Source organism: Sebastes fasciatus, chromosome 13, assembly GCF_043250625.1.
Source record: "Sebastes fasciatus isolate fSebFas1 chromosome 13, fSebFas1.pri, whole genome shotgun sequence".
NCBI classification, from domain to species: domain Eukaryota; kingdom Metazoa; phylum Chordata; class Actinopteri; order Perciformes; family Sebastidae; genus Sebastes; species Sebastes fasciatus.
The window spans coordinates 16877816-16901574 of NC_133807.1; the positions used below are offsets into that span (position 1 = coordinate 16877816).

General features: G+C 39.6%; 1 protein-coding gene across 10 annotated transcripts in view; it reads left to right on the plus strand.

Annotated features, from left to right (window-relative positions):
* The window catches only part of LOC141780577 (RNA binding protein fox-1 homolog 3-like), a 466511-nt gene that overhangs the window by 33727 nt on the left and 409025 nt on the right, over window positions 1-23759 (plus strand). For all 10 annotated transcript variants that reach the window (XM_074655864.1, XM_074655863.1, XM_074655857.1 and 7 more), the window contains exon 2: window positions 15161-15283. The gene's annotated coding sequence lies outside the window, so the exon portion shown is untranslated. The remainder of the gene's footprint in view (window positions 1-15160; window positions 15284-23759) is intronic.

Here is a 23759-nt window from a genome sequence, read left to right on the forward strand (position 1 = left end):
GAGGAGCTGTCACCGCTCCCTCCTTGCCTTTCATCTCTTGGTAACAGTCTGGCTGCTAATATCCTCAATTATCTCTGCAATATGTTGCTGGGAAAAAGGGAAAGTTCCGAGGAGGCATTCACACAATTTAAAAGTTTTAATTTGACAGCTTGTGGTGTAATGATGACTTGTGATGAGGGTAGAGGGGGCCTGCAGCCCACACGCAGTGTGTGACAAGTGATTGGACCGGACTGAGAATGGTTTGTGCATGTCAAGACTTTCTGGATCAGATGTCAGGAAGCCAAATAGATGTTTCACAGGTTGATGTGGGAGAAAAAGCTCCAAGCTCCTAATTGTAAATGGCAGTGGCATTTCATCTTGTGGCTGTTTTTGGGTATGAAGGTTCATTTTCCTTCACCTAAAATCTTTTTTTTACAAGAAAATTAAATTCTTCCCTCTCCAGACGATACCTGTAACAGTGTCTCGTGTTAATGTCTGCAACACCTCCATGACATTTTCCCTGTCTTGTATCAAAGAGGAAAATGTAATAAAGCAGCTGCGTAGTGCTTGGCCCTTTTTTTTCCGAACCCCTCTGCTGTTCCTAAATCCATCCGAAGGTGCGGGGGAAAAGAATAGAGTGCATTTGCATAGACGGAGCAGCCGTCCGTCTGATAATGACGGCTAAGTCACAGTGCATGATGGAGACACAAAGGGCACGAGACTGTCGCATGAAGGTTGACTCTCAGGAAATATCCTCCCACCTGGGTACCTAGGCAGGTAATTGTCTTTTTCCCTCCTTTTTTCCTATCTGATATATATACATAGCTTCAACTTGGAGGATAAACCAATCGATCATTCCAAGTGTCTCAAGTAATAAGTGAAAGTGATAAATCACGGCTTTGCACTCAGGTTTATGAAATATCGTCCGTCCTGCAGGTGTGGATGCATTATCTCGCAGTCGGGTGTTCCTGGGCATGGGTGCTGGGTGTCAGAGCACGTAGGCAGCACTGTGCTGCGACTAATAGGAGGATCCGCCTACGGTGGAAGTGCCTACTCCATCAAGGGCTTTGTGCTGCAGTGCAATTAGTACACAAAATATTAACATAAGGATCAGACGTGGCGTTTCCACCGGGGCACAACTTAAAAGTTCAAGGTAGTTCACATCGGCGTAGTTGTGATCTTCTTTTCGCTGGAGTAATTGCCTCAGGTTCATTCAGCTTGAGTCAGTATAAGGTGAAGTCAGTAGCCTCAGTGGCATAATGACAGAGTACACACTTTCTTGCTCACATTAACAGCTTTTTTCTTGATAGATAAAAGTCCCAAATAATGGCTTCTGTGATGGAGTGAAACCAGGATAACAAATTGGCCCTTTGTGATAACAACCCCCCTGTGAGCTTCCCGGCCGTGAGAGATAGACAGACAGCTTTGAGGGGAGGCAGGTCTGCAGCAGCTTTGCGCCGGGGGAAAAGCTCCATGCCCTGCAGAAGGATGGATAGTGTAGGTTTGTAATGGTTCTTCCGCTTTTGACAAAGTAACCTAACCCGCAACTTTCATCCTCATTGGCTGAGTGAAAGGGCATTGGCAGAGGAGCTGGCCGGAGATAAGTGAGGTCTGTCGCTCCGGCTGGTACGTTATAAATTGCAGCTACCTCAATCATGTGCATGAGACAAGCGAGCTGTCTCCTGTGACAACCTCCTTTTGACTCGACATGCAAAAAAAAAAATAAAAAATTGATACAAGGCGGAGAGGGAGGGATTGAAGAGAATGAGGGCTGAGCAGATGTGGGAGGGGATGTCGTCCTCCACAACTTTTATTTAACGTTGCATAATGCGATATTAAATTAAAATGCTGTTCACGATTCATCTAAAAAAAAAAAAGAAAAAAAAGTAGGGCTGCAGGACAGAAGAGTGTCCAATGCTTATTAATTAAAACGCCTTGGATTCTCCTCGTTTGTCCAAATTTAGAACAAGTGGTATTAGTGCTCAGTGTGCAGGACATGTATCATCATTTTATCATCTTTCCTTGAGAGCAAAATGTTTAAAGTCAATGTTAAATTCAGGTTTCATTTAGGTTTAACCCTCTCCACCACCCACTGACCAAGGTAATGAAATCACCCTAAGTAAAGTTATATCTGGGCATCACATGGAGCCACTAAAGGGTCAGTTCACCCCAAAAATGCATTTAATTTAACCCTAATAATCCCCAGCTGTGATGTAAAGGTTTTGAGATACGTGCCTTAAAAACGTGTGCTACCACCAAAACAAATGAAGGCAAATAAAATTCCATTTCTGTCATTTAAAAGAGTAAAATTGACATTTAGAAAACTCAACAGCACTGTGTTTCCCCAGAAACAATGTCCTGGTTATTCTGAATATTATCAGACCTTTCATGAACAGTTTAGCAGTTTTAAAAGTTTGACTTACAACAAAAACTTCTTTTGAAATGTGTTGAGGACCGCAAACTAAATGCCATCACCTCTGTTGTAGCAGATATCTCAAAGCCTCGGAAAATCAAACGGAAACACTGTACATGACTGGATACCAGTGCTTTTGGTGAACTAACCCTTTCATACTCTGACACAGCCGTACTCAATCCACTGGCTAATTAGACTTTGTCCTCTGACTGTGTGGGGGCGTGTAAAGACTGCAATTGATTGACATCTCGCTGACCCTTTTGTTTGTTTCTAGCACCTGTTTCAATATATTGAGTCGTCTTTTATAACCCAAACTATACACTGATTAGTAGTGGTGGACTCAGGCACTGCATCGCATCTTCTCAATTTTAAGAGCACCCTGGAGGGCACTTTATCACGTTGTCTCCATTTATTGACACCCCTAGAGGTTACTGCATCATGTTTTCTCCATTTAAGGGCACCGTAGTGTGTACTTTATCACATTTTCTCCATTTAAGGGCACCCTAGAAGGCACTTCATCACATGTTCTCCATTTAAGGGCACCCTAGAAGGCACTTCATCACATGTTCTCCATTTAAGAGCACCCTAGAGGGCACTTTATTACGTTATCTCCATTTATTGACACCCTAAAGGTTACTACATCATGTTTTCTCCATTTAAAGGCACCGTAGTGTGTACTTTATCACATTTTCTCCATTTAAGGGCACCCTAGAAGGCACTTCATCACATGTTTTCCATTTAAGGGCACCCTAGAGAGCACTTTATCATGTTTTCTCCATTTAAGGGCACCTTAGAGGGCACTTCATAATAACTTCATCATGTTTTCTCTACTGGAAGGGCACCCTAGAGGGCATTTCATCCCATTTTTCTCCATTTATGGGCACCCTAGATGGCACTTTATCTTTTTTTTTATCTACAGTAGGGGCATCCAAGAGGATACTTTTGCCCCACCTTAGTCAACCAGTGCTGAGTGGTAATAAATACAATAAACAGCAATGCATCTTATGGATCAGGCTGTCATCCATTTCTGCAGGTCAGTACATTTTCTCTGTTGCTTAGTGCTGGAAACGGGGAAGAATTTTCTTCTGTTACATGCAAAAGAGATTACACAACCTCGACTGTGCGTTTTATGTGGGTGTTGCCATGGACAAGCACAGTACTTTGTTGATCAAAGTCGCTCTGAACTAGCGGAGATATTTGACAGAGGAGTTGGGCTGAGGAGATAGATGTTTCCTTTTAACCCACACTCCTACCGGGTCTGTTCTCGCTCTGGAAAAAGCCTTTGAGTTTTTGTTCTTGCTTTGACCGTATGCACAACACAAATCTGTTGTTATTGTAAACCAAAAGCTAGGCATTAGCTCTTTGGCAAAGTCTCAGACAAGGGTATTAATCACATGACCACAGTTCACTGAACTCTGCCTTGAAATATGAGACTCATTTCTCCTTCCTGGATAATCAACTTAGGGGGGAAAAATCAGATATTTCACCTTAAAATGCTTCATAACTTGCTTGCGGGTTTTTAAACTCGTCATGCTCATGCCTGATTATACTAGACTGAAAGAAAACTAATGAAATAAAAGCTGGCATTCTGCAGCACAGCTTCTCCTAACACATGCACGCCACTCTGTGCATGCCAACAAGCAAATGCATAAATCTACATGAAAGCTCTTATTAATTGAAATGTAATTTTCCTACTTTTAGAGCTGACGGCAGATGTGAAATTTGGGTCCAAACTTTGTAATTTGACCAATTTTGGATTGGTTTACCAAGGAGGATGCATAGGAAGACCTTGGAGACAGTCTTGTGCCTTTCAATCTGCATATGGAGTAAAGTGCAGCAGGTCATATGCACTCTAAAAAGAAAGACCTTACCCTTCCATGTGAGCTGCGGTGCCCCACCTACTTTGATTTAATGTAAGCATTACTTTTCTTAGCTTAGAAGTCCGATTTTGGAATATTCTTATTTGGCACATTAAAGGAAGAAACACTACAGAATTCACATCCTTAAATCAAATAGGGGTGTCAGCGGTCTCAGTATTTCTTTGAATATTGCTCATTTGTTTAGTGTTACTTAGATTTACACATTATTTCGGTGTCGTGCACTATTTTATGCAAATGATCCACTTGTCAGATGCTGAGTTTTAACACAATAACACCTTGTTGAGCACAATATATTGTTAAAGGACAATTTTGTTGTTCATTACGTAAACATTCAGTCTCCGCTAACATCCCCATAAGCTCTCGACAACAATCATACCAGAGCAAATGTTATACAACCTCATGTAGCAGTAAGATGTTCTCTGTGAACTGAACTCTTGGGCCTCAGTTTATGTTGCTCATCTGTGGTTTATAACACTTGATTCCCCACATGAAGAGGCAATCCACCCACATTTAGCTCGCTAGAGGCTGACAGCTATCTTCATAATGAGTTCTGGATCTGTTCTTTTGTTGTAGTGGCCAAAGCTTGGACAGGTTGCATGCCAGGTTCCACTACCTTATTCCAGACCTCTGGATCACTGCTTTCCTGTGATTTTAATACGTCTTGGTTTGCGCTCATTGACGACTGAGACAACTGAACCAATCAGAGCTTTGTAGGCAGGACTTAAAATGGTGTTTCTTGTTACAAAAAAAAAAAAAAGCCTTAAAAATGGTGACAAGCGTGAGATTGACGTCGCTGTTTAGGTTGGTGTTAGGACAGAAATAACAACTCTTAAATAGTCATATTTCTTTGATCACTCTTACCAAATGCTAATGATGTTGACAGGAGGGATACATTAGTCACTACTGATGACTAGGTTTACATATTCTGAGCGTCCGTCTTTTATTGTCCTGGGTGGGAGGGCTGCGTCTTCTCTCTTTGGTAGTCGCAGAAATGAAATCAAAAAAGTAAAGTAGGACGATGGTAATGTTTATTTTGAGGTAGTTCTACTACCAACCACTGATTCTTAGATATCAATGGATGGAGGAGGTAAACTAGGGAGCTAAGTCTGGCTACATTTATGGAAATTGTAGACATGCCTTAATGTATACCAATAAGGTAAATCTGTGTTTTTTTAAATGACTGGGATTAACAAAGCCTCCAGCAACAAATTCATTGCTTTTTTAAACACACCGTCACGCCTACCCACCCACACACGCCAGCCTGAAAAAAGATAAACACATTCCACGCATGTTCTCCCATTTTTTGAAAAGTTTGGAAAACCCCAATTACTTGGAGAGAGACTCGAGGAAGAAGAACAAAAAAATGACTATGCATGAAGGCAGTCAGATGTTAGAGGTCAAAGTGGTTCCCTGATGGTTCGACGTCCTCGTGCTGAGCAAAGCCTCCTCTGTCACCTCCACTGCCGCTCTCCGCTCAAACAACGCTCTGCATTCAATCCTTTCAGGAGAAGCTGTGCCCTTCCTACCAACATACTGATGTTTAATTCATTCCCGGACACCTGGGGGACACTCATAACAACAACAGAGAGGGAGAGAGAGAGAGAGAGGGAGACAGAGGAATTAGAAGGACCTAAATGTTTGCTTTGTATTTTCTATCGGTGGATGTGAAATGAATGAAGGGGCCTAAAAGAAGTCTAAGGAGACTTAAGACATTTGAGAGGGAACATCAGGGACGGGAGGATGTGAAGACAAATAAATCCTGCTTCCTTCGGTTTTGTTTGACTTCATGAGGGGATGGGGTTCAGTGAAGATGTTGCTGGACACCTTGGCGTGCTCCCACTTAATCAGAGGTTGATTAAGCACACTTTCAGAGGCATGGATTACGGGGCTCCCCTCGGACTCCGCTAAATTGGCCGGAAGGGAAGGAAGGCAGAGTGTTGAGCGCTGCTGAGGGAACTTTTGATGTGTCAGTCAGAGAGTCTGGCATGGTTTGCTTTTATTGACCTTCCCATCCTTGATTTGTGACAGATCCCCTGGTGCTAGAGTAGGTGGGGAAGGTTAAAGGAGATGCAGCTTTTGAAGAATTTCCAAATTCTGCTGATCCGGTAGAGCTGCCACAAGCATTCCTGCAATTCATAACAATGAAGGGCATCGAGCTACGAAGCAGCTGCAGCCTAGACGTTTTTGGGAGATTATATATCTGTCATTTTTGCTTTATTTGACAACAATAGGAATAGACATGTGGCGATGGCTCCTGGGGCGGATTCAGATGTTGCACCTACACGGTTGTGCATCTTAGATTGCTGCGCTAACAGGAAGTCCTGGCCTAGTCATTTTTTATTATCTGGTACTTTCCATCATCTAAAGGGCGGGTCCATTATTATTATTATTTTAGGTTTTTATATCATTCTGTAGCTTCCCAGTGGTCTTTCTATTTGAACATTTACATTTTGAGTATGTATGTTTTAACATCAAAATGCTATTTTCCCAAGCCCTTCTGAAAACTTTTCCCACGTGACCTAATGTAGGTTTCTGCATGATGACACGGCTACATATACAGTAATAGTAAACTATATTAATAAACTTTATTTCTATAGCACTTTTCCAAAACAATGTTTACAATGTGCTTTACATGGTAAAAACAATAGCAACAGACATAATAAGAAATTGATAAGAATAAGCCCAATCCAAAAACAATAATTAAAACGAGCAATATGGCATAACGACATAGTAAAAAAAACATGACAATTAACATTAAAACTACATAAACAAATGGTGGGGAAAGTAAAATAGAGGGATCACAGGAAGGCTAGACTATAAAAGTGTGTTTTAAGAAGAGTCTTAAATTAAATGATAGACTTTGGAAAAGTTTGGAAATAACTAAAAGGGTTAGTTTGGATTTTTTTTAAGTGGGGTAAAATTACTGTTTTTGTGAATGGAGTCTGGTGGCTTTGAAGACAGTGATATAACAGCTTCAGTTCCCCATGGGAACGGGCTGTCTGATGGCGAGGTAAAGGGGTGAAAATATTCTAAATATAGCGTACACTTAAACTGATATTGATTTTTTTCGGTGTCTAAAATATGTTTTTCTGCTGCTCCCGTCCACAGCCGCTTTACCTCGCTGTCAGACAGCCCTTTTGGAAGCTGTTGTATCACTGTCTTCAAAGCCACTAGACTTCATTCACAGAAAAAGCAATTTTACCCCACTTCAAAAAAATCCAAACTAACCCTTTTAGCTATTTCCAAACGTAGCACAGATAACCAAGTGCTAGTATTCGCATTATTCATAACCTTATTGATTATTTACTGTGGTAACCTACGTCACTGCTTTTTGCAAACGGCTGAGTGGGCGTTTCCATTTGAAAAAAAAAAAAAAATGCAGATGGATCCACCCTCTAAATCTAAACAGTGGGTTTTTACTCATATCATCTTGCATCCGTTTGTTAATGGATGCAACAAAGTACCGCAGCTCCGCTCTAAATATATCCGTCCCCCTGTATGGACAGTGTGTGTCATTTATGGATTTATGGTTAATAATAGTCTGATGCTTTTTCCGCTGTCAGACTGGTTTGTAACCCCTTCGCAGAAGGATTGGCATTATTCATGTTGTGGCTGTGGCACCGCTATTAATGTAATGAGTCAGGCTGTTAATGTGATCCCGCTTCAGACACAAAGGGGATCTCTCAACCTGAGCTCCTGCTGCAGACAGGAGACCTCTGTGCCCTACATAACAACGACGGGACGTGTCATCGCTGATTTATTTTGCCCTTGAACCTCCTAGTGATAGGACCTTGTGGGATAGCCTTTAAAAGAAGCGCCCAGAGATGAAATGAATGCTCTGTTCCTAAACTATTGAAAGACGTGCACTACAGCTGAAGGCTTTTAGAGGGAGTGCTGTAATCTAAAATGTGCTATTTCTCACTCACGGCACAGCTCTGGGATGGGCTGATCAGATAGCCAGAGATGAATCTGACTTGACCTGTGAGCAGCAGTCGCCGCCTCCTGCATTGCCGGCCATGAGAGGAATTTGCAATGGATTCCAGATAGATAGAAATCAATTCAAATGCAGCTGAGGCACTATACCCCCGATAAGGCATTGCTACACCTATACTCACAAATTTCATAATGAATAGATAAGGATTAATGCAATTTCAAACTGTCAGCACCTGCCAGATGGTATGTCATGAATGAGCTTATCATTGTGCCGCGATTTTATTTACATCCAAGAACATGAACAGACGTGTCCTCACCGTAAACATGACTCCATGGTAACCGTCCACAGAGGTGCACCCTCACAGGTGTTTTCAACAGCCATATTAACTCGGTCCACATGCTCGTGTAATTAATGTCTGCTTACAATGCAGCTAATATCCACTATGTAACCTGTGAAGACACACAATAATTATGTGACCGTTTGAGTGACAGAGATCAGGAAAGCAAATAGAGGAGGCCTGTCCTCAGCCTCATCAGGAGGGGCAGAGTGTTGGTCCAGGTTAATAGGCATCCTCCAGGGACGGATTAGCTGCAGTTCAAGAAAGAGGGAGGCGTCTGGAGTCAGTATAATAATGTCAAATACTTGAAAAAATCTTTTTTATAATCTCATTGTCACGGACCATTTGCAAGTTCTTGGTCCAAGGCATTATGAGGTTCCCTACGCAGCCATTAAAGGGGACATATCGTGCTCATTTTCAGGATCACACTTGTATTTTGGTTTTCTACTAGAACACTGGCTTCCAACCTGGGGGTCGCGAGGCCTTCTTGATATTAAGGGGTATACGTCAACCGTTGGCCTATATCTCATCATTTCATTCATTTCTGTGAAGAAAACAAAATTAAATTGTTATTTTTCAAGTTTGGATTATTATTTAAAATTAAGGCTGTCAAAGTTAACGCGATAATAATGTGAAATGTTGACAAATCTCCCTTTTTGAACAGATAAAAATGTGTGATTAATCACCATTAACTATGGACAATCATGTGATTAATCGCGATTAAATATATTAATATTAATAGATTAAATATTGACAGCCCTATTTAAATTATAAACTTAAATCAAATCTCATAGGATAAGGCCACGGTGAAGACCTGAACACAAGCTACAGTATATTCACACAGCCTTCCGTCTCTGCTGATCAGCTTCATCCCACATTAGAAAAGTACGCAGCTAAAACAAGCAAATAGCTTATAAAATAATTGGCCAAGCATCAGGGAGAAGAAAACACTGAATTTGTCTAAAAATAAGCCTATTAAGTATGAATGATTGTTAAAACTTAAAAACATAAATACACAATACAGAGAATTGTATAAAAGTCCCTAAAAAACTCTGATGTATTATTCACTGGAAATAATCTGTTCAAAATTCATCCCAATTGCTCGTTTTACACAAACTTCCTGCAGTTATTCACTATTTAAGGCTGTTCTCATACACTGTTCGTAGTTCGTAGGTCAAAAAATACCAGACTTTCACCCAGGAGACCGGCGTTCATGTCCCTTGTGAAACCAGAAGTCAAAGTTGATTTATTTGTCACATAAGCGTAAGCCAAACTACAACTTTTCCTAAACCTAACGAAGTATATATTTTTTTTGCTTCAACCTAACCAAGTTGTTTCCTGTGAAGATGGAAGTTTATTTTGAAAAGACTGTATGCATGTAACGAGAGGAAATTGACATGTGTTGCTGGACATTCGTAGAAAAACGAACGAAAAAGGATGAAACATTTTTCGTAAGATATTATACGATTGGTTGCATGAGAATACGTTATTGTACAGTTTATCCGTTGTTCTTTACTTTTATTGTTTTGCATTGAATATAGTATGAAATATCCATAACATATGTCACTTAGTCAAGGTTTACCAGTTTACTCAATGACAGAAAGGGGGTCCCTTAAGGAAGAAAGGTTGGGAACCACTGGTCTTGAACATGTTTAAATGCTTTAATGTTCAAAGAACACATTATTGTTCTCATACTGTCTGTCTGAATATACCTGTATTCACCCTCTGTCTGAAACGCTCCGTTTTAGCGCCTGTCTCTTTAAGATCCCTCCTGAAAGAGCCCAGTCTGCTCTGATTGGCTAGTGAGAAAAATATGGTGCACCTTTGCAAAGGTAGTTCTCAAGCTGTGGCCGATATATTCTTATGTTAATTCAACAATGGCTTGTTAAATCACATGTTTTATGATCTAGGCAGCTCACAAAAACTGACTGGGTTGTCTTATTGCACAATTTATTTACACAAATGTATGTGCACAAGCACTGCAAAATTGTTTTTTTTTAATATGTCCCCTTTAAAAAAAACACTAAGATCCTGTGAAAGAACACTTTATTTGAGTTGGACACTCCGTAGTACCATCCAGAAATAGACAGCCATCTGTTTCCTCCTTTTGCACTAGCCAAGCACTGAGCTAGAAACATTCTCAAACTGAGTCTTGAGTGAGGACCAAAGGAGGAGGACAAAAATGCTGCGTAGTACTATATAACTGAAGATATTACTGCACCAAAGTCCAGCCAGGTGTCTGCATTTCTGAAAGTCCGGCAGGGAAATGTGACTTTTATAAGGGGAATGCCACTTCTAGTAGAGTGGACCTGTGATCGATTGGGATGTGAAGTGGCTTAGCCGTACCTCTGTGTGTCAATAGCTTCACCCTCTACCTCAACCCTGTGATAAAACAGAGAAATCTCAGTCGGTGTACACCTGAAACTGCCTGTATGATTATATTTTCATCTTCTAACTTTATTTACTTGATCTGCAGCTAATTCCTCTGATCAATGTCCAAACTCTTACTCCAGCGAGCCCAGACTAGGACACAAGACCTATAGAGGAGTTAAAGTTTGAATTGACAACACATTAAAATGCGCGCCATAGCGCCATAGATTGAGACAAGGATTTAATTGGCTCCATATCAGGGTTAGATAGCACCGTTGTTGACTTTTGATTAGAAAAAAATAAAAGAACAAGGTGACTTGATATTGTGGTGATAAGCAAAAATCCCAACTCGATCGCGTCAATACGTTTCCCGGGTGCACGTAGGTGTCTCACCTTGTAACCAATGACAGTGGCCGCAGTGGCTCGCCGGCAGATAGACATCAGAGGTTTGCTCGCGAGCGTGCATTGTCATACATTTATTGCTGTGTGTGCAGTGTCTGTTTTCCTTACGATCGTTCCAGTTGTTCTGGACGTACTGTTGACTTAGAGGTCAAGCCCGCGCAAAGGCATAAATTTCTGGAGCGTTGATGTTGTCTAATTCACAGCGTGTCACACAGGCAGCTCTTGAAAATAAAGGTCACCTCTGAACAGCACTTTACGGCTTTATATCTGTTTTATAGGCAACCGTGCAGATTCACCGCTGCACATTATCAGAATCTGAATCACCTTTGTGTGTTTTTTTACCTTCACACAAGACTTTGTTTCAGTGGGAAGAAAACTGTGTGCTCCATGGGGTTCAGCGGACGTGAGGTTAACCATTCAAAAATACACAGATTATTAAAAGGAGTGGATCTATTCAAAGTCATTTCCAGCTACTGTAAGTAGTGAGATCTCGTGCATCATCAGACAAGAGGGATGAGGTCAGGAGCACACGATTAAAGCTCATAAATGGTTGTTCCCACATGTGAAACACGTACTTTGATTCCTGCATCAATAGGACGCTGTTGATCAAACTTTACAGTAAACACAGTAGAAATTGCACTAAATCCAAACAGAACGTTCATATTTCTGCAACTGCAACTGGATTACGTTCATTACAACTATGATTTTAGTTGATTATTTTTACAATACGTGCATGGAAACTACAATATTTTAATGGTTTCTGAAAGTTTAGGCAACTACAGCTTCTTGGTTAATGTTAGTGAAAGATCATTGTCACAGTTAAATGCTAAAAAAGGCCAATACTGACGATTGGTATGAGACTTAAGGAACCCTAACCCATGGTGTAAATGGCAAATGCGTTGGAGAACACGTTCTGTAGATCTCGTACTCTTAGGGAAACTAGACTGACTTGAACTATTGATAGTGAAGAGAGAACTTGAGGAAAAAGCAGCATCCTTGTATGTTTTATTTTTAGTTTACATAACACTAACAAGCCATTAAAGGTGCTAAATTTGACACCCAGAGTATTAATATACAAACAACTATTGTCTATGTAGCGATATAGAAGAGTAATGTCTACCTGAGCAGAGAATGAAGTCCCTCTCCCTCTGTGTGTGTTGTAGCTGCTTTGCCATGTTGAGAGTCGTTGAGAGGAAATAGAAATATTCTCAATCCCATATTTAGCACCTGGCGGGCTTAGGTGAGGTTGTGAAAACAGAACTATATACAAATATGAAAAATACACAGAAATTAACTAAAACGGAGATCGATAAGTTCACAAAATATTAGTTAGGCTATGCCCATGGCTATTGGGCAGCTAGCAGCAAGCTTCCAGCAGGTCTTCACCCTGACTGAACAATGAAGTACCCTAGAGGAAGCTCCTACAGACAAACCAAAGTTATTCCATAATCAACTATAAAATTAAATTTCTATGTGAAATCATTATTCAAATTGTCCTAACTCAGGAACAATATTAATTGTTAAAGGGGAACACCACCAAAATTAATAATTCCAATAAGTTATTCCTATATGGCCTTGTAAAGTTCAATCAATATGTGTGAACATGAGCTACTCTCTATCAAAGCCAGAAACCAGAGAAGTAAGTCTCAAACTTGTGATGTTGTAAAGTCTGGAGCTGCTCTGTAGATAATGATAGGAGGCTGATTTTATGGACCCACAGAATGTTTTTCTTTTTTATACCTAAATGAGTTTTATTCTATTGTAGTGTTGTCAGTTGTGAAAGAGAAAATGTTCCCATATACTCAGAACGTTCCACTGGGTGCTCTCAGTGTCATCTATAGAACATCTCTCCCTATTCATTGTGGACCTGTCTCCGACTTTATGAGTTTGAGTTTATACGTTTTTAGCTCTCTAGTTTTTGGATTTGGGAGAGAGTTATTCATATTTTTTGGTCTGTCTTAGATCATAGGAATAGCATGTATGAATTTTGAAAATGGGCGTAGTTCCCCTTTAAGGGTACTTAAAAATAGACCATTAAACAAACCCCCCTCTGTACTCGACTCAACATGGTACAGTCCGAGTTTCTCACCTATAAATCCCATTGGACGTGCTCACTTCCTGTTTGGCAGTTTGGACCCATACCCAGCAGGTAATATGGAGGGGCATATTATTTATTATAATTAGGTAGGTGTTACACCCACATGGGCTTACTATGCTAACATAACTCTCACTACACAGCTAGGACTACAGATAGTGATGGCGAGATGAAGCTGGTTCGCAAAAGGGTTTATTTCACAAGGCTTCATTTGGGCTCCATGCACACAAAACCACCTATTGGTTGAACAGTGTTAAACATGCAGATGTATTCCAGATATGTGGCAGGGAGAGGGCAGGGAATGTGCTGGTGTAACTATAGGAAAATGATAGATGGGAGACATTTTTCGTTTTTTTTTCAAGAATAATAAGTTCACAACTGTATTTCGGCTTCAGGCGTCTTCAATGATGTCATTGGTCTGAGCCTCGATACACACGTCAGAGAAAACTTCCTGGATTACTCGACACGCTCCGAAGCTTCGGCACAGCATCTAATATCACAAACTATAGATAGAACTGCAGAAACTAGAATATGGGACTTTTGTTTGTACTTCTGTTTGTATACTTTTGTAAGTATGATTTCTATGTGTATATTTGCATGATTTCTTTTAATCAAAATTGTTTCCCTCTCCTGACCCCTAACCTTGGTTTTAAATTCATATTATTTATATGCCAGGATATATTTCACCACTTCTTTTTTTCTCTTTTGAAAATTATGTTTGAAAAAGTATTTTTCCCAAAGCAGGCGTTACAGAAGGAGACGTATTCTTTTAATCAGGGTTGTTTTATTCTAGGCCTGATACAGAATTAATTCAAAATATTGTTTTACAAAAAAAAAAGGAAAAGTATAATTCTATTCTATTCGTACATGCTGCTATATATTTATGCTATGAACAATGCAAGAAGCACCATAACTCAAGACCTTGTACTCTTTAAACCTATATTTAATTGAATTTTGTAGTGTTCTTTTATACAGCAGCCAGAGCTTGTTTCTAGAAAGACCGCATTTGTGTTAATGTGTGGTGCCTAAATCCAGCATTTAATGTTTTGATTCACATTTGACACTCTGCTGCTGTGTGAAATGTTTGCAGCTCCTGTACATGTTGATTACAGGTTGAGCCCTCTGTGTTGACATTACGTCTCTTTGTCTAAGCTTGTTATCTCTGTGCCCCTCAGTTCGCTCCACTCGTTCCAAAAAGCCACTCTTATGTGTCTTCTTTAGTTGCGATCATATTAGTCTCCATGGAAACTCACTTTACCAATACTTCATTGGCGCCAAATGACCCTGTACTGTTACTTAGCTTCTCGCTGCTTTGTGTGAAAGTGTTTTCTTTTGGAGAGATTAAACGTTCGAAGGCAAATTGAGGTCCTGCTGGTTTTATCACCAGGATATTGAATAAGCATATGTGGAAAATACCAAAACGTGGTGCTGCAACACATCATTTGAGAAAAGATTATGATATATCTCCTTATTCCTTAAGGGGATACTGCATAATTTCATCATGTGGAAACGGGTGTAAAAGGTAGCACCCAACACATTTGACTGCTGTTTGATTCGTTATTTGATATTTTACCACTTTCAACACATTTGACAGCAGAGCATTTCTTCAAATTAGCGATCAGACAATGTTGTTTTTATGTAACCATATTTTGCTTCCTGCGGTTCGACCTGCTTTTTGTACTGAGCAGTGTCTGTTTTCGGGATTCCCTCTGGAATATTTACGCTCTTTCTCTCTCCAAAATGTCCACAGATAATTGCTAGAAGGCAGCGCCCAGGAAGGTCAGCCAAGAATCCCGCCGTAGGTGCCAAAGTGAAATCTACAGGACTACAATTACTTGGACAGACTGAGGCGGCAGAGCAAAGTGAATGACAGGTAGGAAATAATTCATATGAATCACCTGCTGTATTATGAATAACCACCTGCTGAGAGGACATAGCACGGTCAGTTATCCTCAGAATTGGTTCTGAATAGCCCGTTTTGTCATTTGTTGGTAATTGCCTTAATTCTCTTGATAATATAGTGAAATTAACCTCCGAGAACATTTCTTCCTTATGGCATTTATGAGACAAGGTTGAAGTTGACATGCCAGCAGTCACACAATTATATTTAGATTATTCCACTCCGCCGCTATTTGGCTTCCTCTTTTGATGTCGACACTTTAGAGGAGTCCTTCTCCCCGCCGCTCATAATTCATAATCTTCATTTTACCAAAACATACTGTGTTGAATCCGACACGAAGGGCGTTCTTTAAGAAACTCAGGATCACTCGCATCTATTTTCTATTTGGGGTACATCTGACCTTGTAGTGAACAGACATAAAAGGCTGTCAGTCAAACCATCACGCCGTCTTTGTTTCTTTGTGCTTGTCATTCTCCAGAGGAGTCAAGCAGCCACTGACTTAAATCTAGTGATTCTACGCTCCTGGCAAAATGCTTCTCTGTCCTTCTTTTTTACCGAACTCAGCGACCGCCTCGGGGTAAGGTGGAAAGAAGGTGAAAAAAAAAAAGGAAAAGTTTTAGAACAGCGTTTGAATGGCTACAGAATGCAATCAAGGCCAGCGGATGGTTAAATAGTTCAGCTCTTTCTAATGAATCAGTCACTTAACACTGACCTTTGAGCGACTTCAACTTTCCCTGCAAACTATAATAACAAAGAACCGATGCCTCTGAATGGGCGTTTCCCATGGCAACTGTTGACGGACAACTGAGGGCCAGCGTTGCTAAGAGACGTGCTGTGGTGTGCTACTAACTGGAGGTTGTCATCCTGTATGTGTTATGAATGTTGATACAAAGTGTTTGTGTTCCATAGCATTGGCGATTAGCGATTTGAGCCGTACGTCTATTTGCAACATTCAACTTTTGAAGCCTCATTGCACTCTTAAGATTGTTTTCCACTTGGAAAGTAAAGGCTAGTTAGCCTAGCTTTCTAACATTAGCACCATGTGTAAAATATGGACGTAGTCTCCGTGACGTCACTCGTAGCTTTCTGAAGAGCCGTTGTGAAGTGGGCGGCTCTGTCCTTCGCCATCTTGGCAGTGACGACACAGCCTAACTCGCAGCTAATCCAAAAATGGGCAAAGAGGTGGATCGTCGGTGGAGCTGAGGCGGCCCGGGTGATGCGTGGATGTATTGAGAGCACTGGATACAGCGTTGGAGGCGGCGCCCCATTCATTCCTATGAAAGTTGCTCAGTGGCGCATGAAGCCAAAATGGCTCGACTTCCGACTGGAAAAGTACCCGGATGGTCCGGCGATCTTCCGCATCCATTGGGCCGACAGAGCCGGCGCAGTAGTTTCTGCTCGGTCACACGGCTCGGTCACGGGGTCACAACGTCACAATGTCGTCGCGGCTCGCTAACTCCGCCTCCCAGCCCTCGCTCCAGCCTCGGTCTGGGTCTCAATCACTTGGACGGAGGAAGGGGAAATAACTCTGGATTCAGCTATTAGTGCATTTTACAACTTTTAGGACCTAATGATTTAAGTAAGGACTATTAAAGTGTTCGTACAAAAACAATTATCCGCTGAGTTACAGACGTCTTTTTCCCAATGTAAGTCTATGGAAACAAGTCTTTTTGGGCTCAATGGCATCACGTGACGGACACGGAAGTTGTAATACCGCCGTTTGGCCACTACAGAAATTGGCATCAACGACCGGCGCTCTTTCCGGGGGCTTGGGGTGATGCAGCAGAGCAGACAGTTATATAAAAATCCACCCTCCGTACAGCTGTCATGAACGGGGAAATTAGCTATAGAGACCAAAACTGTTTTTTTGTTCCAGGCTGTAAACATGTTTATTTCTGCTGTGAAGTTGTGCATCTTAACAGGGGGGTCTATGGGGATTGACTCGCTTTTGGAACCAGCCTTTAGTGACCATTCAAAGAACTTCAATTTTTGGCAATTCCCTGTTGACTTCATTTCTCAGCACCTGAGGTTTCCGCTTGATTAGCGCAGATTCCCAATATGTTGATTTGCATTCTTCTTATATAGAACTGCTCCACATTACAGAAAAAAAGGGGGACTAGCTAGCGTGCTTTCTCTCTTGGGTCCAGATGTGCCGATGGCCTCTCTGTTAACTTGCATGTTGACTAATGATGGCAGAGAAGGATTAATCTTTATTCACAGAAGACAAAACATTATCAGCAGGCCGACCTTCATCGGAGTCACTCTCGTGCAGTATAAATGCCTCTTAAATAACAGACACACATTCATTTGAAGGTAATTGGCCTTGCACCTGGCAAGACAATCGGCTACATAACAACCAATGAGCCTCCAGCATTGAAACGAGAAGGAAAGTAGTTCACCACAAAAAGAAAGTGTGCATCGTCTATTTGACTTATTAATCCATCAAATTTCTTTACATATCAAATGTTTTCAATTTTGACCAAATAAGTACACAAGTTAAAACAAACCCTAATGGTATACTGTGTATATACAGGTAACATGTATTTTAATTTCAGTTTGATCTTGTGTAGCCTTAAAGGAGCTGTATATGTAAAATTGGATGGTTTTTATATTTGTATATTTGTTGTGTAATATTTATTTATTTGTGGAGTTTGCATGTTCTTCCTATGTTTACGTGGGTTTCCTCCTCCTTCTCCAGTTTCCTCCCACCACATCAGGCGTAAAACCTATAAATAAATCATAAAATCAAACTACATGGAAACAAATGATCTGCTCTGGCGACCCCTACGGGAGCAGCAAAAAGAAGAACATATATTTAGTTCATTTTATTATTACATTTATTTATTTTATATTATATTTATTATTTATTTATATTTTTATAAATATTATTTACTTCAATTCAATATATTTCTAAAGCATCAAATCATAACAGAAGTTATCTTGAGAGACTTTTCATAGAGAGTTTAAATATGTATTTATTTATATTTATATTTATATTTATTCCCATTCTGTGAAAAAAAATATTTGAATATCAGTTTGATCTTGTGCAGCCTTAAAGGTGCTCTGTGCACCCATACATTACTGCTTCATTTTAAAAGATTATCATTCAACTATGCAACTGTATCACAATGAGGGGCAGAATTTATCCAAATCCAATCACAATAATCACTTTCACTATCTGGTATCACAAACTAGGCTAAACTCTCAATCACAACTATTCAATCACAAAGTATTTAATGTGCAGATACGTCAAGTTATTAATGTTCACCGACTGTTAAAGGTTTGTCTTCATCCATAAGGCCCCGTATTTGACCACGATGCTGCATGTTGACCATTAAAACGGAGACACACATCACCTTTAACACAGCATGTTGGTTTGTGTTTCACTGTGTTGGCCGTGTGTGTTGCCTCAGATCTCTCTGCATGTTGTTGACCGCAGTGTTTAGAGGAATTTCAGACGTTTGTCCGTCTAACCACCAGCTGGCCGACTGACTCAAACCCTCAGCAGCACAACATCAAACATCACAGTATCTCTCACTGCTTGGCTCAGTTTCACATAAACAGATCAAGGGTAGCACAATGTTTTTATTCCAGTTGATATGGAAATGTCACATCATTTCAAAGAGAACTTCTGTTTTATTCATGTCTAATATCCTTTTACTTCTGACTGCCCAGTGTGGACCTGGGAGAGCTCTAACCAAGCGGAAAGCAAAGGAAGCTTTACTGCAGGAGCTGCACATGCAATTGTTTTCCAGCAGAAAGCATGGCATTTTTAAAATATAAAATGCACATATTTCTGAATGAGGAGAAATATTACCCTTTTTCTGCACAGAGGTAGATTCTTCTCTCCCGGCTTTGAGACAAATATTGTGAGATTTGTGCTCCATTGATGCAGTTTGAAGTGATGATCAGGTGAGTGGGAAATTGGTCAGGATGAAGGATGAACTAATATGATGTTATCTGCACTTATTCAGAAGCAGAACAAATTTGATATCTTTTGCCCTTCCTCTCTTGTTGTGATAAGAGCTGTTCACTACTTTCATAATGGATTTGTTATCCTAACAGATGTTACGAGGGCTCTTTGAGAAATGAGAATTTTTGGTATCCCAGCTGAGAGCCGAAGCATCAAACATGAATATGTCTGATAGTATACTGTAATATTACTGATTTCAATTTCTGTTTTATAGGATTAAACATGTATATTTTTCTTAAATAATGCTGATGACACTGTAATTAGTGTCTGTACTGGAGCAACATATCTAGAAGCTAACAGGGCAGAGAGTGTAGTTAATTACAATAATTTATCTAAGGCTGCAATTAACTAATTATTTTCATTATAATTAATTTGCCTACTGTTTCCTTGATTAATTGATGAACAATATGATTTATAAAATGTCATAAAATTGCTGGTTTTGCCTCATCAACACTCCAAAACCTAAAGATATTTGGTTTAAGGCAAAGAAAAGCAGCAAATCTTACAGTAACAACTGAGGGAGAATAAGGCGATATTTGGTATTGTTCCTTGAAAACTGATTTAATTCAATAAATCAATTCTGGTGCAGCATAAAAACAAAAAAAGAACACATGGGAGAAGCGTACTGTACATACAACAGCAACAAAGACATTATCAATATCTAGTTTGCAAAGTGCAATGAGTAAAGAAGTCTGTTGTCATGATAATTAAGTTGTTTAATTACTCAAAAGCATGTAGGACGGAAAACTGATATACTTTTTTCATTGGTAGAGAGTAGTGCTGTCAAAAATATAGATACATATCGATACTTAATATTTGATACGGTTTCAATGCTCATTTTCCACAGATACACGGGTACCAGCTGTGCTTTCTGCTCTCTCTTCTCTCCGACAACGGGTTGACACACACTATTTATCTTTTAATAAAAATGTAGTATGGCCTCATTGTTACTGTATGTCAGCTTTTCCCCGTGGTATCAAAAATGGTATTGAATATCAATATTTTTCAAGATATAGCGTGACAATACTAGTAGCAAGAGACGTCAAATGCTGCTGTCAGAAAAAGTGACTTGCATGAAACAGACAGTTTGACTGCTAATCTGTGAGACCCCATGTTCTGTCCTTATGTGCTTCTGTTTGCTTGTCTATTCGTCTGTTCGGCCAGAGGCGGAGCCAGGCCCATTTACGGCAGCTATATGCACTATTTTTCAAGCCTTTTGATAATTGAATGCCTAAAAAAACTGCATCATTTAGGATAAACATGATGGTTGCCAATGAAAAAAATCATCCTTTAGAGCCTCCATCCTATTTTATACCTAATTGTTCTCCAAATGTCTTCATCGTTCTGAAACTGGAACACAACACATGTTAAACCTAAAAAAAAGAAGCAGAAATTGTGTGATGCTAGTATTTTTAAGTTACATAACATACATACCTGTAGGTAGGGCAGGAACTTGGCGTCAATAGCATTACTAATCTCGAAACCTATTTTTGTTACACTAAGCCGGAGTAGAGTTCACAGAATAAATGTTAAGCTGACAAATCTGCTGCATTTGAATCCATACCATAATAATCTGGGCTGTTCTAATTGCAAATCAAGGATCCCCAACAATGCCAAGTATATGTGGTCTGCAATACTCTGACTTGAATATTCAAGTCAACAGAAGAGCATTTACTCAATTATATTAGATTTCTTTAGGAAATATCATAGTAGTAGTAGCAGTAGTAGTATAAGTAGTAGTAGTAGTAGCAGTAGTAGTATAAGTAGTAGTAGCATAGAACAAACCACCATGACAATGTTAGGTGGATATGGATGGCAGTATTTAGATTCCATTAAACAGAACTTTATTAATCCCGAAATAAATTCTTTCTTATACCAGAGATTGCTCAAAATTACAACAACATAATAATAAAAAACACAACACAGTAATACATATAACAATAATAAAGTGTATGAGAAGTAATATTGACACCAGTGCAAAATAGAGGAGCAATAAGATACATTGAGTAAAATAAGTAAACTAAGATAGAAAAGTAAATTTCAACAACATAAGAATAGAAACATGAGTAAAAATATAAAGTGTATAAGAAGTAATACTAACACCTAATAGAATAACAATAAAAGTGTGATCAATTTGGTAAAATAAGTAAACTAAGATAGAAAAATAAATTACAACAACATAAGAATAGAAACAGGAGTAAAAATATAAAGTGTATAAGAAGTAATATTAACACCAGTGCCTAATAGAATAACAATAAAGGTAAGATACATTTAGGAAAATAAGTAAACAAAGATAGAAAAAATAAATTAGGGCAACAAAAGAATAGAAACAGGAGTAAAAATATAAAGTAAATGAAAAATGGAGTGCATTTATAATGCATCTTTCTAGTCTTCTGACCACTCAAAGTGCTGTGTAGTGTATAAGAAGTAATACTAAAACCTAATACAATAACAATAAGATGAATTTAGTAAAATAAGTAAACTATGATAGAAATGTAAATTACAACAATATAAGAATAGAAACAGGAGTACAAATATAAAGTTTATGAGAAGTAATACTAAGACCAGTGCCTATAGATTGAATAACAATACAAAGATAAATATAGTAAAATAAGTGAACTAAAATAGAAAATGTGCATGACATTGAAAGTTTCCCGAGTAACAGAACTTAGTCCAGTCAGAGAAGACTGAGGGGAAATGACACAAAGTTAAAGGTAATTTAAAAACCTAAACAATCTTTTCCAAAAACAATGAAAACATATAAGGCGTTACTCCCTTTAAACCTAGCAGGTACCATGTTTTTAAAACAGTAAAGTGGAGTAAGAGTTAGTTATTTGGCAGCAGCGGTGATTTGCTAATGTTCTGTTAACTGTTTGACCTCATCTTCATCATCTCATCTGTCATCCTCCGCAATAGGACTGCATTGCGAGTATGACTGGCATCTTCCTCCAGGGCTCTGCTTAATGTGTCCACTAGTATGTGTGGTGCCACACCCTATACATCTCCCTTCTCAATTATACATGGCTGGAATGGGAAACGAACATAGGGCACATCATAAAAAGCTTGATAATAGAGCTAATACAATTACATTAAAGTGATTAAAAAAAGGTTAAATAGGTGATCTATTACATTGATCTTAAATGCATTCAGACTTAATTTAATTTAACAGTGCTATAATGCTGTAGTTAAAATATGTCCTATTAGTGTTTGGAGCCGGCATGTATAGTGATTAATTATTGAATAATTGTTCATGCATTTCAACACTGGCAGGCTCTGAAGGGTGATTTATTTTCTTCAGTGGCTGTACAGAGATAGGGCTTAATTACAGTGGATAGCCTTATCTCCCCTCTCTAATCCTCTCTTTGGAGTCTCCCGCGTTCACGCCATCTAGTCGTCGATATCATCAGACTGTTGGCAGAGCCAGGCGGAGAAAGTGATCCCCAATTTCTCTGTCACATTAAGGCTCATTCATGAAGTCTCCGCCGTGGACCCGACTTAAGAACTCCAAAGTGGGAGGAAAGAAGAGTCGCTGAGTGCTGGAAACCTCTCCTCCAGTCTGAGGTCAGCGCCAGCTGCCACATCACCCACTTGTGCTGTCTTTCTCAGCTGGATGGACTGACGGATGGGTGGTCAAATCTGATCAGATAATGGGCTCAGTTTCTCGCCAGGAGCAATTTGTTGCAGACATTCTTGTACTAATGTGGGCAATTTAGTTGTTTACCGCCTCACTACGAGTACAGCACTGTACTGTAAGTCTGTGCTACTCACAATGATGTTCTGGCCTCAACTGCATGCAGACAAATATCTCATATGACTTTTGAGTTGACCACTGGTTTGACTTGATGATTCACAATCACCCGTGTTTGATATTAATCAGGGAGACTCATCACAGTTGAATTATTGTAGATTGATGGAAGATTTCCACCACAGTTGGCCCTAATAGTTGCATATATTAAATAAACTTGGGATGAATGAAGTGTTGGCAGCTTAAAAAAGATTGTATTTTGAAGTGCCAGACGGGAGTGGGATCAGCTGATGTGCCCAGCATGATGTGCCTGAGCTACAGTAATGGGATGCTCGAGAGTAACCACTGAAATACAAAATTAACCCTATAGTCAATCAAGCAATGGCATAAGTATACTCTTTAACTCTTCATGGCAAGTAGAGTCATTTCCATGGACATTTCTTCTCTTCTTCTGACAATAAATTGACATGTATTGACATGTACAGAGTATCAAGTACCTAAATACAATATGTGGCCAAAAGTATGTGGACAAACAGGCTGTCCTCATACACCGTCCGTAGCTATACCTACGAGAAGCAATGCACTATAAGTCAAATGTATCCCTCAAAATAAATTTGTGTTTAATTAACGTAATCTTGAACCATGAAATATAAATAGCGGTGGAGGTTGGGGCCGCTGGGCGGGTCAAAAAATACCTGACCTTCGCCCAGGACACCGGCGTTTGTGTCCCG